The sequence below is a fragment of the Antechinus flavipes genome, chromosome 5 (genome assembly GCF_016432865.1).
Source record: "Antechinus flavipes isolate AdamAnt ecotype Samford, QLD, Australia chromosome 5, AdamAnt_v2, whole genome shotgun sequence".
NCBI lineage: Eukaryota > Metazoa > Chordata > Mammalia > Dasyuromorphia > Dasyuridae > Antechinus > Antechinus flavipes.
In genome coordinates this window covers 235988170-236004301 of record NC_067402.1, presented here as the reverse complement: position 1 = coordinate 236004301, position 16132 = coordinate 235988170, and the positions used below count along the sequence as shown (strand labels likewise).

At 37.8% G+C, this 16132-nt stretch overlaps 1 protein-coding gene across 7 annotated transcripts in view; it reads right to left on the bottom strand.

Annotated features, from left to right (window-relative positions):
* The window catches only part of BICD1 (BICD cargo adaptor 1), a 262487-nt gene that overhangs the window by 15289 nt on the left and 231066 nt on the right, over positions 1 to 16132 (bottom strand). The window lies entirely within an intron of this gene.

Genomic DNA, 16132 nt, shown 5'->3' with positions numbered 1-16132 from the left:
TTGCCAATACTCCTTCAGTTGTGGAGTATTCACAATATTTCAGTTGTGGAGATTGCTAACAAGATCTGTACAGCCCAAGTCTCTCTGTTTGTTAACTTCTCTCATCTCAGATCAAATTAATTAAAGATAATGCTAAAATACTGTAACCCAAATTCTGCCTTACCTGTAGAAATAAGGGAAGCAAGCAACCACTCTGAGGGCCCCACACAATCTTGCAAACACCTCCCCAGCCTAGATTAGAAGAATGGGGATGGAGTCAGGGGTCAGGCCCCATGATCAGCCCTGGTACCTGAAACTACCATCATAAGGAACCAATCACCCAGGAACTGTCTGGGAAGAATCCAGGTGACCCTGGCACCACCCAGAGTGGCAGTGTGAGGTGAGAAAGCCAGTTAGCCTTCACTTCTTTTTTAAGTCCAATTTTAAAAAAATTATTATTATAGCTTTTTATTTACAAGATATATGCACAGGTAATTTTTCAGTATTGACAGTTGCAAATCCTTTTGTTCCAACTTTTTCTCTCCTTCCCCCCATCCCTTCCCCCAGATGGCAGGTTGACCAATACATGTTAAATATGTTAAGGTATAAGTTAAATACAATATATGTATACATGTCCAAACAGTTATTTTGCTGTATAAAAAGAATCGGACTTTGAAATAGTGTACAATTAGTCTGTGAAAGAAATCAAAAATGCAGGCAGACAAAAATAGAGGGATTGGGAATTCTATGTAGTGATTCATAGTCATCTCCCAGAGTTCTTTCTCTGGATGTAGCTGGTTCAGTTCATTACTGCTCTATTGGAACTGATTTGGTTCATATCATTGTTGAAGAGGGCCACGGCCATCAGAACTAATCATCATATTAGTATTGTTGAAGTATGTAATGATATTCTGGTCCTGCTCATTTCACTCAAGCATCAGTTCATGTAAGTCTCTCCAGGCCTTTCTGAAATCATCCTGCTGGTCATTTCTTATAGAACAATAATATTCCATAATATTCATATACCACAATTTATTCAGCAATTCTCCAATTGATGGGCACTCACTCAGTTTCCAGTTTCTGGCCACTACAGAGGGCTGCCACTAACATTCTTGCACATACACGTCCCTTTCCCTTCTTTAAAATCTCTTTGGGATATAAGTCCAGTAGTAACACTGCTAGGTCAAAGAGTATGCACAGTTTGATAGCTTTTTGAGCATAGCTCCAAATTGCTCTCCAGAATGGCTGGATGTATTCACAATTCCACCAACAATGCATCCCACATCCCCTCCAACATTCCGCATTATCTTTCCCTGTCATTCTAGCCAATCTGACAGATGTGTAGTGGTACCTCAGAGTTGTCTTAATTTGCATTTCTTTAATTAATAATGACTTGGAGCATCTTTTCATATGGCTAGAAATAGTTTCAATTTCTTCATCTGAGAATTGTCTGTTTATATCCTTTGACCATTTATCAGATGGAAAATCAGCCTTCACTTTTGGTAAGCCCACTACTCCGTTTCAGTTGCAGGAATATATTAGCTATGTAATTTGTGGCAAATTATTTTATCTCTGCCCAGTTTTCTGATTTGAGAGAGAAATAATGATTGTTGTTGTGAAGATCACATGACTGAAAAAGTACTTGTCATTAAAACATGCTATATGAATGTAAACGCTTTATTGCACATAATTGTTTCATATTCGATAACTTTATGGGTTTTTAGATGTGACCAATATACAATGCCACTATAGAGATAAATGTGTGTGTAAAGTAATTTGGAAGCAAATTCAACTAAATTAAGCACTTCCCCCCCTCCCCCAAGATTAGAAGGATAAGTATATAAAGGAAAACAAAAGAATGAGATGAAGAGAAAGAAAATATATTCAGTTCAATGAAATTTGTTATTTGAGATATGATAGTAAAAGCAGTTTTAAAAAAGAGCTCCAATCAAAGCACACTAAAAGGATATGTAAATTGTAATCTATTTGCACTGATAGTGTTAATAGAAGATTTAAGAGTTTGGGAATTTTAGGAAAACAGAAAAGCAGTTTGCTACAACTTTAAAAACTCTGGAAATAAACAGCCTACTTTTGAGTTATCAAAGAGTCAGACTTCTGTCAACTAAGAGAAGGTGGGTAGTTTACTTAGCCTTGTTAATTCCATTTTATAATGCTCTGTAAATGTAATCTAAGGAATTAAGAATTTTCAACTTTGCTAGAAAACTAAGAGGAAGTTACAGCTAAGATTATTTGGCTATTGCTTAGGAAAATTCTAAAATTGTTAACTAAATTATTTGGAGTTATTTTCATCATGTTAAACCTAAAATTAGTAATTACTGTGTGGGGAACAAGAGGGATGAGGTGAAAGCCTTCTCAGTTTGTCTTCAAGTATGAAAGTATGCAGCACCCTTTTTCTCCCTTCACAGAATCGGGGGAGGTATCTAACAGCACAGCCAATATACAAAGGATCAATCATTAAACAAGTTTATAGATTCTTAGTAGACACATTCCTTCTTTAGGAATATATCCCTTTGATACTCCTAAAAGTATTATTTCTCAGAGCTGATGACCTTGCTTACCCTGATGCTTTCAAGAAAACTGACAAGCTTACAAATTAAGGGAAGTTGACAGAGACTCCAGAGAAGGGGCTGAGCTGTTGCCCACCCCAACTATTGTTTTCCATGGGCTGTGCTGTTAGATACCTCTCCCGATTCTGTGAAGGGAGAAAAAGGGTGCTGCATACTTTCATACTTGAAGGCAAACTGAGAAGGCTTTCACCTCATCCCTCTTGTTCCCCACACAGTAATTACTAATTTTAGGTTTAACATGATGAAAATAACTCCAAATAATTTAGTTAACAATTTTAGAATTTTCCTAAGCAATAGCCAAATACCAGGAGAAGTTTAAACATATAAAAAAAAATCTCCTATGTGTGTAAGCCCTGGTAAACTTTAAAAAATAATATATGTAACTATAAGCTGTGATTATTAGAATTTGTTATTAGAGATAAAATGTCTTGGGACTATAAATGATATTCTTTTGAGTTTGAATTTGATTGCCTGATCATTAAATCAGTAACCAACTATTCCAGAGAAATGCCATAAGTTATTCAGAGGAATGCCTTCCTGAATTATTGTTATAGATGACATCTCATCTGGGCAAGGTGAGATCCTTCTGACTCCATTTCCCAGTTCCATTTCTTTGTTTCCCACCTGATTATTCCTGGGTCTGGCTATGAGGTAGAATTATTACTGTATGATTGGCTGTCAAACTGATCTAAGGATGCTCTATACTGTTATGTATGTGCTCTCTGGCTGAGGTCTGAAGGACCTGTTTTGATGCTCTTATAAGCATATCCCTGCTTTTTCCTCTAATAGCAAATTTCTATAATCAGAGCAAACGGTTAAAAGAAGCCATGAGCCCAATACAAGTATCTCAGGAGTCATAATGTTTTGGTACCTTAGATCTTAAAGATGCTTTTTTTTGCATACCATTGCATAAAGACTCACAATTTCTTTTTGCCTTTGAAGGGGCAAATTCAGGGGAACATAATGCCCACCAATTAACATGGGCAGTTATGTCCATAACACAGAGGAAGCTCAGGGCTTCTGTGACAGCTTCCACATATTTGGACAAGCACTGGCTATTCTGGATGTAGAGGATATCTTGATCTGCAGCCCTACCTGAGAGGCTTCTCTGGCTATAGCTATAAAAGCCCTTAACTTCCAGATTCCCTCAGGGTTATGAAGTTTCTTTGTCTCAAGGCCCACATTGCCTATCATTCTATTGAGTATTTGGGCCATGAATTAACTCCCACGTCCCTTTTGCTCACAGCAGAGAAGAAGCAATCTTATCACTCCCTGAACCTTTCTCAAAGAAACAGCTATACACTTTCCTGGGCATGGCTAGATTTTGCCAAGGCCCTCTATGATTCCATTCCAAACTCTGACACAATTCCCCTCAAATGGGACCCTGATCAGGCCAAGGCTTTCTAAAACCCTGAAAGCTTAATCAATTTCTGCTCCAGCCTTAGCCTCTACTTAAAACCTTTTACTCCGTATGTTGATGAAAGGCAAGGCCAGGTCTTAGGGGTCTTGCCTCAGTCCCTGGGAATCTGATTCCAGAATCCTTGCTTACTTCTCTCTCTCTTTTTTTAAAATTTTATTTAATAATAGCTTTATATTGACAGAATCCATGCCAGGTAATTTTTTTTTTTTATAACATTATCCCTTGCACTCGCTTCTGTTCCGATTTTTCCCTTCTCTCCCTCCATCCCCTCCCCTAGATGGCAAGCAGTCCTATATATGTTAGATATGTTTCCTTGCTTACTTCTCAAAGAAACTTGATGTCTTTCACGTGAACTTTCTGCTTAGAGAAGGGTTGCCACAGCCCATAGAGGAAGTCTCTAAGTTCACTCTATGCCAACACTGGAGATTCTAACTCCCCACTGGGTTCAAAGCATTTTTGCCTTCACAGAGTTTTTGAATTGAGGAAAGGAATGAGAATGAACATCTATTCTGACTCCAAATATGCCTTTCATGTTTTGCAAAGGACAATTGAAAGGGGATTCACTTCAGGCCAAAGGAAACAGACTCAAATTTGGCTGCCCATTTGCCTCTGACCATTGCATGTTTAACTCCCCCATTCTTACACTCTCTCATAGCTCCCAGGACAAGCCCATGCTAAAGAAAGGGAGTACACCCTTTTTCCTTCTAGGTGTTTTCAAACTCCTTCAAACTTCTAATGCTGAAACCAGCCAGTAGAAACTTCTCTTTGGCCCACACTAAGCTACTCAGGAAAAAATTCCCTCCAAAACCTCGTGAAACCTCTTTTCACTATTCACAAACTAGGAGAAACAATTAAACAGATCTGTCCAGCCTGCCCAGTTTGTGCCCAAGTAAATCCTGAAAAGGTTATAATCCCACCTCTCCTGATGCCCATATGGAGGAGGAGCACACATTCAGTATAGGGTAGGATTGGCAGACAGATTTTACACACATGCCCTCGCTTAGGGGCTTCAAACTGCTTTTGGTTTTTGTTGTCACAATTACTAATTGGGTAAAACCTTTTCTTTGTAATACTGAAAAGGCTCAAGAGGTTTTTACTAAAGATGAAACCCATTTAAGATTAATTATTATCCCAACTCTGCATGTCCTCCTCTCTACCCAATGCTTAATGCCTTTTAAACATAATAGTGCTTGTGCCCTAGGTCACCTGAGCACTCCTTTCACTTTGTATAATGCCACTATTTTACCCATAAGTAGAAGACTGGAGCAGAGATGAGGAGACAAAAGCAGGGATTTTGAGGGGAAAAAAGCAGGGATTTCTTTGGGAATTATCCTAGAAAAAGCTATCTGGATGTGACACACTCATGATAACCTTGTCTACCTTCTCCCCCTCCCTCAAGTCTTCCTCTAGATGGGGTTCCTAGTTATTGTCCCTTAGTAACTTGCATACTAAATCCTCTTTTAATTATTCTTTTTTTTTTTTAGCTCATATTTGTCCTTGCATTTTTAATCTATTTGTAAAATTTGTTTCCACCAGACTACAAGCTATGAACTTCCAGCTACTTGTTCAACCTGAATATGATCAGCTTACTGATTCTGACACTCAGCACCCCTTGGATGCTATTGTTGCTATCTTCAAGTCATGTACCTTCCCCTCTTCAGTCCGGACTCCACTAGGCAGGGACAGCTCTATACATCTTATCAGCATAAAGCAGCTCAGAAGATGAGATCTTTGTCTCTTTGTCCCAAATGAATTTTGGAGTCAAACTGTTTGAAAGGGGAAATGATGTTATATACCTTCTAGGAGAAATACAGCAATAATTTTAAGGTCCCCCAATCTTAGAGTGCTATTATTCTAACAATCTGTTTCTCAATGATTGTAAAAGTCTTCTAGCCTGAGAACATAATAATATTTCTTCCCTCCGACTTTAGGGAAGATATGTTAGTAATCCAGAAGCTCTCTTACCTTAAAGTGCTATTGTTCTGACCTTAAAGCCATAAAATTAGCAAAGAAGTAATGTGAAGCTCTAGTCTACCTATCCTATAAATCTATCCTCTTGATCTTGGTTCTTTGCTAAATTCTTTTGGAATTTAGCCTGCTTCAACTGGCATTACAATTACATTAAACTTTGCCCTTTGATTTGGAGATGGGTTCAAGCCTCCAAATTCTTTTGAGATACCTTGTGACACCAATCTGTGACCCCCAACCTTTTGGGGTCCTTTTTGAACCTGAAGACAATTATAATAAACTTTATCCTTTGACTTGGAGACTGGTTCAAGTCTGCAAATTCTTTTGAGACACCTTGGGATACTAATATACATAGCTAGCCTTTGGGGTATTCTTTTGAACTTCAACAACACCATAAACCAGAATGCTGGGGCAGGCTAAACCAAAAAGGATTCAGCAAAGATGGAATGGCCCATAGGCAGATTTATAGGGAAATTTAATCTCACAGGATTGATAAAATTTGGAATTTTAACGAAACAGCAAGGTGGGGGCTACCCAAAATCTCCAAAGAGGCTGAGACTATAAGGTTGAAATGATGCCCATCAGTGGCCTTCCCTACTTGCCTCAGGGAATAATCTTATCAGTACTTCAGACCTTCTCTGCTAACCTCACCCAGATACCCAGGACCTCATTAGTACTTAATACGAATAAAATTTGGTTATTAAATATAAGAAACAAAATATTTTCTTAAGAACTTCAATGATTCATTGACGAATGAAGGAAAGATTTATTTTATATTTTTGCAAGAATGAGTGTCTAGGTGAGTAGACACATCTTTGAAACTCCAAAGGCAACATTTTATTTCTTATCCTGAAGTACTATTCTCTTCCCTGATTAATTGGATGCTACAGAAGTTGTCTGAAATGAATTTCCACTTCTCATTAAGGAGCCAGTACCAGCTCTCCAGGAGCTTATGTTCTAAAAGGAAGAAGCTATCAGAGGAGGGCTAAAGACAAAACCAAAAGATTTTTTTAAATCTCAGGCCACCATCCCTGATTACAAAACCCAATCTCTGCCCCCAAGAAGCTTACATTCTTTTGGAGGAAGATAACTTCCATTCTTAATGTTCTTGTGGGTTTCAATTTTCTAATTTAAGTTTCATTTTTTCTAATTTAATTCTCATAACTGTGGAAAACAAATCACTCTAGTTTAATATAATGATGTAATCACTCTAGATGGGCATATACTTGTAATAGGGGATTTAAGGGCTTAGAGAACTGGAAACAAAGTCAGATCGAGACTGGTTAAGACTGGCAGACTGGCAGGCTGCTGGAGAAGACTGGGTGAGACTGAGACTGGGTCAGACTATGACAGACACAGATTGTGAAGGAGACAATAAAGACTTTAGACCCTATTCTTGCCATCCTCATGGTAACTATCCTGCTGAGACCAAGAACCTTCCAGAGGACCTCCAGAAAACTAGCCCAAACATTACATACATCCTTTTCAAACCCTTCAGATTTGGCTAATTTTTACATTCTACCTCATAAAAAAATCTAATAACCCCTGCATAGATCTCTTTACATAGAATGGATAATTAATCCCTGAATTCTCTCCTAATTCTTTTGACAGGGTTGTACAAAGAATGAAGCTACTTCCAAATGCAATTTACGTTCCTTCTTTTCCTACCAATAACCTATTCAGAGTCATTCTGTTTTCCCATGCCATGCTGCATCTAATTCAAAACTAAAAATCTAATTCTGGATTTTTATTATAATATTTACTCACCAGAGTAGAAATGATGCAAATCCAGAACTAGATTTTTAGCCTTGAACTTATCAGTCACTATCCTTTTTCTGATTCAGTTTTACTTTCTTCATCAAATGCCAGGGTAAAAGGAATAGCCAATTGTGTTGGTGCACAGGTGCCAACTCTGTCCCCAGGCAAAACAGGTTTGAGAGTACTGCTTGTTATGGGCCAAAACTCTGAAACAAAGATTCTTACAAGATGTTAAGTCAGTGAAAATGATGAGACAATGGTTATCTAGTTTAGCATGGTGATGAATAGTTCTCTAGTTCAGTATGATTGATTTAATCTTACAACAAATAATGGTTTCCAAGTGATATAATGATTGGTTTACACTCAGTGTAGAGCACATAAGCTAGGAGCCTCAGCCAAACTCATACAGAGAACTAGGGAAGACAAGCAGACTGGAGGCTGAAGCACAAGCCCTTAGACTCAGATTCATTCATCCCATCTCACACCTTGTGGTGGCAGGCCTGTCCTCCTGCATTTTCTCCACTGAAATCAAGACTCCAGAAGGCCTCTAAGAAAGCTAGTTGAAACCCCAGGCAAGGAGACAAGACTTTGAAGGAGATAATAAAGGATTTGGACTTAACACCTGGCTATTCTTTTGGTGATTACTCTGCTGTAATAAAGGCTGCTCCAAAGACCTCCAGAAAACCCAAAAAAGAACATTATAGCTTCCACAGTACTACCCAAGGTTTCCTGGGGGTATGCTCATCGAAAAAATTGCTAGACTACCCTCAGTTATATTCCAGATTCAGGTACATGCCACTCTCTCTAGATTTTGGAATCTTTCACCCTGTCAGGAGAGGCAAACTAACTGATCTCCAGAGGAGAGGGACTAATATTAAGCATTGTAATTCTCCCCAAGAATGTTATTTTGGGAACAGAAGGAATTCACTCTCATGTTCTGATGTACCCAAGGGGAATGGTACTATCTGAGCATGGGACAACCTGTAGCACAGACATAGAAATTACTTTTTCATTCAGACTCTTTACGCAATATTTTACCAATTCTATCGAGACATTGATGTATATCACTTCCTAAGAGATCGATACCTATTACATGTATAACCAACTTACTCTCTGATCTGCATTTTCTAAATGTCCAACCTTTGTAGTAAAACAAACATTATTCCAAACTGAACAGGCATTTCCATAAAATCCTCTTTCTCTATTAGAATACAATTGTACCTTCTTGTCAAGGTTAGTCAAGCCTCTACAATTCTATACTTTAACAAGCATCAAACTAGTTTGTGGGATATGTTTCCCATTAATATTAACCCAAATCTTAACCTTATGATATTCCCATCCTATGCCCCAAATACTACTGCAGCAGAGGAATAGCATGGACTCCTTACAGGGAACCTACTCAAACACTGAATAGTTTGGGGTCCATTTGATGGGGGGAATCCTGAAATGGTCCTCCCTGACTATGGAGGGGGGAAAAGCCATGGGGGTGAACTCTGAGAATCTCTCCTGTGGGAGGGGCTTGCTTCAGGGAATCAAGATATTCGTTCTGTTATCTTGGTGGTGACTAGCTGCACTCTCTGTTGAGAAGAAAATTAGTCCATAAGAATTCACTGTTTGACAAAAACTGCTGGGAAATTTGGAAATTAGTATGGCAGAAACTAGGCATTGACCCACATTTAACATCATACACCAAGATAAGGTCAAAATGGGTTCATGATCTAGGCATAAAGAATGAGATTTTAAATAAATTAGAAGAATATAGGATAGTTTACCTTTCAGACCTGTGGAAGAGGAAGGAATTTGTGACCAAAGAAGAACTAGAGATCATTATTGATCACAAAGTAGAAAATTTTGATTATATCAAATTGTACAAACAAAAAGTTTTGTAGAAACAAAACTAATGCAGACAAGATTAGAAGGGAAACAATAAATTGGGAAAACATTTTTACAGTCAAAGGTTCTGATAAAGACCTCATTTCCATATATAGAGAATTAACTCTAATTTATAAGAAATCAAGCCATTCTCCAATTGATAAATGGTCAAAGGATATGAACAGACGATTTTCAGATGAAGAAATTGAAACTATTTCTAGCCACATGAAAAGATGCTCCAAGTCATTATTACTCAGAGAAATGCAAATTAAGACAACTCTGAGATTCCATTACATACTTCTCAGATTGGCTAGGATGACAGGAAAAGATAATGCTGAATGTTGGAGGGGATGTAGGAAAACTGGGACACTGATGCATTGTTGGTGGAATTGTGAATACATCCAGCCATTCTGGAGAGCAATTTGGAACTATGTTCAAAAAGTTATCAAACTGTTCATACCCTTTGATCCAGCAGTGTTACTACTGGGCTTATATGCCAACGAGATCTTATAGGGAAAGGGACCTGCATGTGCAAAAATGTTTGTGGCAGCCCTCTTTGTAGTTGCTAGAAACTGGAAACTGAGTGGATGCCCATCAATTGGAGAATAGCTGAATAAATTGTGGTATATGAATGTTATGGAATATTATTGTTCTATAAGAAATGACCAGCAGGATGATTTCAGAAAGGCTTGGAGAGACTTACATGAAATGAGCAGGACCAGGAGATCATTATATACTTCTACAACAATATTATATGAGGATCAACTCTGATGGACGTGGCTCTCTTCAACAATGAGATGAACCAAATCAGTTCCATTTATTCAATATTGAAGAGAACCAGCTACACCCAGCAAAAGAACTATGAGAAATGAGTGTGAACCACAACATAGCATTTTCAATCCCTCTGTTTTTGTCTGCTTGAATTTTTGATTTCCTTCTCAGGTCAATTATAACTTACTTCTAAGTCCATTTTTCTCCTGCAGCAAAATAACTATGGATACGTATACATATATTGTATTTAACATATACTTTAACATATTTAACATGTATTGGTCTATCTGCCATCTGGGGGAGGGGGGGGGGAAGGAGGGGAGAAGATAGAACAGAAGGTTTTGCGAGGGTCAATGCTGAAAAAAATTACCCATGCATATATCTTGTAAATAAAAAACTATTAAAAAAAAAAAAAAGAATCTGGCCTTGATCTGTGTGTGAATTGTGACTTGAGACTTTGCAATAACTAGTTGAGCTATAGCTAAAAGCTGTAGGTGTTCTATTATCTTAGATAAACAAATATTTCCCACCTGTCCTTCCCTTTTCATTAGCATTTAAGAATCTAATAGGTAAAGTGTGTTCTGAGGCAAATATTTAGTTTCTGGGTAAATTAGAACTCTACAGTCAACGGGAGAAAGGGTCAGAGGGGGAGTGGGGGCTTCTGGTTAGGGTCTATATAATCTTGTGTTTTGCAATTTGCATTTTTGACTCCTACTGACACCTTGTCTGTTGGGAGTTGCCCTTTCTTGTGAGGTTGTAATAAATCCTTTTTTTTTGCTTTTTATCTTGCGAGTTTCTAATTTTAACTTAGGTAAGGGTCCCTGTCCCACACAATCCCAATCAAAAACTTCCAGAAACCTAAAGGTAAAGAGACTGAAACTCTACACCCAGAACTAAGCTGTTTTCCAAACCTGGCAAGTTCACAAACCAGAGGCAGGGGCTGAAGTCTACCTCCCCTGTAGGTCCAATCTCACCTTAGAGTCCCAGAGGCAGGGAAAAACACTGATAGAAATCAGTTTAGCTCCATGGTTTAGAATGGGACTGATTGAATGAAGTATTTCTCTGTTTATGAGATTAGACCTAAGTCACATGATCCCTTTTCCCAGAGCTGGGAGATCAGGCCTTGGACTCTCGATCTGGGAGGGGCTCTGCGGAGGAGGGTCACATGATCTCTCAAGGGTCAAGCCCTGAGTTACAGGAGGTGATATGAACTGTGGGAGGAGGCAGACAACACTGGTGACCATTGGTAAAAGATGGTTATTTCCTTTTAGTCTATCCAATGAAAAGGCTTGAGTCTTGTTATTTAAAGGCTTGAGTCTTGTTATTTAAACCTGAGAAGGAGGAAGCTGATCAGCTTTCTAAGCATATGGTGGGGACTGGGATGGCTCCCAGTTGTGTGTTTGGGCCTCTCCCTACAGGAATTAAATAAATGCTTTTTTCCTTTGTACTTGAAGATATCGAAGATTAGTTAATTTGGGAAAAAGGGTTTAGCACCCTTCTCACAATATTCTATCTTTTGGGGGAGGTGGTCCAGTTTGAAATCCAAATTGTATCAAACTCCTGAGACCTCTGTAGAAGTCCTGAACAGTTTGATGTAATATAGCTTCTAGGGGAGACAGCAATGATTTTGAAACCCTCTAACCTAAGAGTGCTAATACCCTGTCAAGAATCCCAGTCATGTCCTTGAGGTTAAATCCTCTCCATAAAATCTACCTATCTTCCTTTAGGTCAACCTGCACTCCACCTCCGGTGTCTTTCTTCTTCCCTTTCTCCCATGCCACAAGGTGTCTCTCAACTCCTCTATACTTTCCAACCCCATTTCTTATAGTTAAATATTTTAGGATGCTAAGTCCCTTTCAGGATTCAGTCACCAGCCAAGGGCATGCACCAACTTCAAAGGATGTTTCCTTTCTCCTAGCAAATGGCAAGTTCCACTAAGGAAAACAATTTTAGTTTTCAATATTATGACAATAGCCCCAAATAAATTAATAAGCAATTTCACAATTTTCATAAGCCAAATAGAAATAACAACCTATTACAAAAATGGATAGGAATCTAATATAATGTATACTTCGGTTTTTAATTTTAGCATATACATCAACTGAAAAAATATTATTTTAAAAATCAATACTTTAGTTTGTGAGAGTCTAATTGGATGTTTCTTTGACATTGTCAATTATTTTTGCAAATCAATCTTTCTTGTTTTAAAACCACTTTTTGCAAAGTTTAATATTTACAATATAGTTAAGATCTAAATAATTTTGGACCAAATTTTATAAAACTTATACATATGTCCAGCAGAACTGACAAAATTTTAAAGCATAGTTCATAATTTTTACAAGTTACCCAATATAAAATTTAGAAAGCAACATATTTTATCTAATTAGGAAATACAAACATGTGACCTCTTTAGGTAAGTTACCAGAGAATTTTGTTTTAATAACCATTTTTTAAACTTAAAATCAAATCAAATATGGATTTAAACTTCTAATAGCAGTATTAATAACACAATAGTAGCAATATTAATGCACACATATTTTTAAGATCTTATTCCCAAATGCATCAACTGAAAGTAATTCTATTATATGCCATCAAATTTAAACACACAGTAATTTAGGTCACATTTTTTGGAGAAAATTCCTCTTCCCCCTCAAAAACTCCACTCTTTTGAATTATCCCAAATCTCTGAAATAAACTGTGAGAGCCGAGATGGAGACACAGGCCCCTGGGACAAAATGGCAAAGGTTCCTATAGTTTCCTTAAATTTTGTACTCTTCCCTAAACCCATATGAACTGCTCATATTGGGAAGAGGGGAAAATTTTAAAGTGTAAAATGGATTTCCCTAGATTTCCCCCAAAGCCACATGGAGATAGACTGCATCCTTTAATAGAATCCAGAGTCCTTTTGATGTAATAAAGACTCTGTGATCACCATGATCTTTGCCCAGGGAGAGGTGTGTGTGTGTGGGGGGGGCTGAGTTAGAAAACCTGAATTTCTTGCCAACCCCTCCCTTACACCCCTTTTACTTGACCTTGGGGAAACTCTTAAAATAATCCCCATCTGAATCTCAACCTCAACCCACCCTTTTTATTTGGCCTCAGGAATAATCACCACCCATTATTGACCTGGAAATTAGTCGCTCAATTCATCAGAAGATAGCTCCCTAGCATTGGGCCATAGAAAGCTAAATAAAACTGAACCCTGTATCCCAAATCTTTGCTACCTTCTAATCAGGAGCCCACTGGGAAAAAGAGCTGTTCAGTGTCAATAAACCTATTTTTACCAAAACCTCACTTGGATATTGGGACTGGGAATTTGCCTCGGGACTCACAAAGGCTTTTAGGGTGTCTCATTCCTCAACACCCTAAGAAGAGTTTTGGGACTCTAGGGGTTGGGGAATATAGGGACCCATCTAGAGAGAAACCAAGGCTGACTCCAGAGAATGGGGTTTTGGGGAGCCTATTAATCTTTGGAGAAGCTGTATTGGATATAAGACCACAACCAGCAGCCCTGATCATTTTCAGTCCCCTCTAGGGAGAGAAACTTGAAAGTTTAAGAAAAATTCAGGTTATTTTGCAACAAGATGTACAAAATAAGCACTTTTAAATCCTCAAATGGCCATGTCTTCCTTTGTATTTCAGCTGACTGAGAGAAACATAGAAGACACAATACACTCATACACACCCCAACACAAATTGTTTTTAAATTCCTTTTCTTTCTGCCTAGTCCAGAGTTGGTTCCTTTATTACTTCCTGGAGAAGAACCTCTTCTCTTCTGGAACCCTATTTCTTTCTTTATTAAAGTTTTCTGTAAACTTCCCTTGTGCAGATCCTTCCTGTCCCCTCAGTGTACCCCTTCCTGCACACTCTAGTGATCCCAGATCACTAATATTTACTAAACTATACCTCATGACTTCCCATTCCTTGGCGCCATGTTTCCTATTTTACTCACCTTTCTGACACCTCAAACACCATAAGATAGCCCCAGCCATCAAACTCAATACTACATCTTTCCTATGTTCTGCACAGAGTTTTCCTGGCTGCTGAGAAACCTACTCTAGTTCCCTTGCTGTCTTCCTGGATTAACCAGTGACCTTATTTTGTAGTCTTGGGAACTTTGGACAATCTATGAGTGTGGAAAGTTTGAGCTGAGCCAAGAGAGGCTGTTGAAATCAATGGGATGTGTCTCCTCCTACTTCAACAGGGTTACTCTGAACTTATAATGTCTGGATACCGTACAGAGCCCCCAATTGCAAAAAACAATATCTTACCAGGAACTCCACTTACTCATTGATGAATGTAAGAAAGATTTATTTTACATTCTTGCAAGAATGGGTGCCTAGATGAGTAGACATGCCTTTGAAATTCTAAAGGCAGCATTTTATTTTCTATTCTAAAACACAAGTCCCTCTCCTGATTCCCCATTAATTGGATGTTACAGGAGTTGCCCCACATGACTATCTACCCCTCTTAAATACCCAGTCTCAGCTCCCAAGGAGTTTACATTCTAGAAGAGGCTGGGGTAATAGAGAAGGGCTAGGAGCAAAGAACAAAAGATTCTTTTCAATCTCAGGCGACTACCCCTAATTACAAAAATCACTCCCTGCCCTCAAGGAGTTTAAATTCTTTTGGGGAAAGATAAACTCCACCCTTGATTATTCTTTGATATCCTTGTGGGTTTCAGTTTTCCAATTTAAGTTTTATTTCTCTAATTTAATTCCCATAACTGTGGAAAACAAATGCTCATCCATTTCTCATATTTAGTAAAATCAGTTATTTGTTAAAAATTAGTTGCATCTTTCCTGTTTTATTCTAAAGCTTTATTTCATTTAGAATGAAATTCTCTTGTCTGATAGTCCAAGTTATTATGACTCTTGAATGAAGGCTTTTGGCAATAGATTCAGAAGTAACACTGAGTTGACCTTTAAAAAAAAATCTTTTTTAAAAAATAAAATAGATTAATATAATAAGTGAGTCTCCTTAATATAAAAAATTTGGCTGGTTAACTGGGTACAAAATGATTTCCTAAAAAGATAAGAGAACCCTGTTGTGATGTATCATTTTCTCTATTCAACTCTATGACTTGGCATATATTACTCATTCTCATCAATCAAAATTAGATGAAGTCCCAAGATATACTACTGGCTTAAAAGATTGAAAATGGACCATCAACAAGATGCAAATTGTATGGGACTAAATACTTGAATTTTGAAGAAATCCTTTATACAAATTATCTCTACTAGGCAATAGAATGAGATTCAAATATTGTAGGCCAACATGAGAAAAGGTTTGTTGAAGTTTATTTCTATTTGTTTCCCTTTACTTTTATCCCACCCTTAATTCTGTCTGTTCTTGACTTTTTCCCAGAGGTTTTTTTTTTTTTTAAATGAGTTCCATTTTTCTATTTTAATTCAGGAGAATGTAGCTGTGGAATAAACCACAGGCAAATAACACAGGAATTTTAGATTTCCTGAAGTGCTTCTCTGCTTCTCCCCATAGTTATGACAATTGAACCTTGAACCCTTTAATTGAGATTGGCAATCTACTGGAGACTTCACACACACACACACACACACACACACACACACACACACACACACACACACACCCTCCCAAACTGATTGTTGAAGGTTGATCAGTATGCTGTTGGCTGAAAGTTTATCAGCATTGTTTACAACTTAATGAGAAAGTCAAGTTAAATGTTAGTGCTACATCTACTATCATCTATCAGCTTTCAGGTCTTATGAATAAGAAGAGCAAAGTTCAAATTAGAAGC